The 1,492-nt window shown below is 39.3% G+C and overlaps 1 long non-coding RNA gene across 1 annotated transcript in view; it reads right to left on the bottom strand.

The window, feature by feature from the left end:
- LOC106012479 overlaps positions 1-1,403 on the bottom strand; it is a 22,548-nt gene extending 21,145 nt beyond the window's left edge. Inside the window, exon 1 of the long non-coding RNA XR_001185037.2 lies at positions 1,179-1,403. This is a non-coding gene — a long non-coding RNA (uncharacterized LOC106012479). The remainder of the gene's footprint in view (positions 1-1,178) is intronic.
- Positions 1,404-1,492: the final 89 nt, after the last annotated feature.

Here is a 1,492-nt window from a genome sequence, read left to right as displayed (position 1 = left end):
ATAATACTATATTTAATATATACTTTTTATAATTGATGTATGGTTGAGAAAGTTGTTTTTGTGTGGGATGAACTATTTTTTTGATTTAATCTGAAATGTTTTATTTTATGTGAATGAAATACAAGGTGATAAAAACAAAAGAACAAAAACTTTGTGGGTAAATACCTTCATCCGCACGGAAGTTTTGTGTTTCAAATTTGTACCCAGCATTTGGAAGTCAAAAGGAATTTGTGTGACATTCATTTTGAATAATTCCACACAATAGTTTTGCTCTACATAGCGCGTAAAAACCAACCCTTTCTCAGCAGCTGCTGTGTCCCCATTTTTGTAGCATGACGCACTAGTTCGCATTTTGGCCTACCAGTAAAGGCCCCAACGATCGTGCCATATTGCAAGCTACAGCAGTCTAACAGGCCAACATAAGTTTGCAGGGAGTTTTTTTCTCAAGTTCCCTTTGCCTGCTGAGATCGTGGTTAAAATTAGTAACGAGCACAGAGCTTTTTGTATTTAACATTTCCTCACCGCCAACTCATTTCATAAGTTTGGCACAAGGTACGGTGACAATGTTGAAGTCCCCTTAATGTCTTCTTTGATGTCAAAGGTTGAAATGATCCCTCAGTTAGGTCCTGTAGAGAATCAGGACAAAAAATTCCAAGACAAAAAAACCACTTCAATTCAAATACACATCGTTTGCTCCCCTTTAGACGTCACCAGGGAGCAGAATTCGAAAGACGAGCCCCATGGGAGTCTGTCCGTAGACAATGTCTGCAGCAAAAACTTTCTTACATCCCAACGGTCCACATTGTCAAGGTAGATATTCATCTACGTCCGTTCCATTTTCCTGTTCACGAAGCTGGCATGAATCAGAGTATAGCAATGTGGATATGTTTTCTCGATCGTCTTGAAAAGTGAATATTCCTCTATGACATCCCTAGCAAAAGCCTATATTCACATTTCAGGATCATATTATTACGTTAACTCTACGAATGCCTATTTGGGAAACCTCACCCGCCACACTAGTATCTCTAAAAGTAATTCCATACTGTAAGTAAGGTGTACAGTGTGTGTAGCTTTGAGTACTCATAGTTGGGTGGATCTTTGTGTTTGGCCACCACTGAACATTAGGAACAACGGGTTAAAATGTGACGAGTCCTTACCAGGACAAACAGAGCACTTACTTTACTTTACTGTATCCGTCCTCATGTACCTCTTGGGCGTCGAGAGGAAAAAGAGCTTCCTGTCTCTAGCAAGTTTGATGGCCTGGCTTGGTGGGATATTGAATGTTCTCAGGGTATCCTTCACATCCTGGATCCAGGTCTGTCTTGGTTTTCCTCTTGCTTTGTACCCTGACACTTTCCTGTAGTAGAGCACTAATTCTTTGAATTCCATAAAGTTGTTTTTTTCTAAAACTCTAACAAAGAAAAGAAATGTTATTGTTTCAATGTTACAGGGATGGAAAAATCCGATTTTTAAAAGAAAAAGAAGTGGGGGG

The sequence above is a fragment of the Aplysia californica genome, unplaced genomic scaffold (assembly GCF_000002075.1).
Source record: "Aplysia californica isolate F4 #8 unplaced genomic scaffold, AplCal3.0 scaffold00385, whole genome shotgun sequence".
In the NCBI taxonomy this organism is placed as follows: domain Eukaryota; kingdom Metazoa; phylum Mollusca; class Gastropoda; order Aplysiida; family Aplysiidae; genus Aplysia; species Aplysia californica.
The sequence above is the reverse complement of the archived record's forward strand: the minus strand, read 5'-3'. Positions and strand labels throughout refer to the sequence as shown.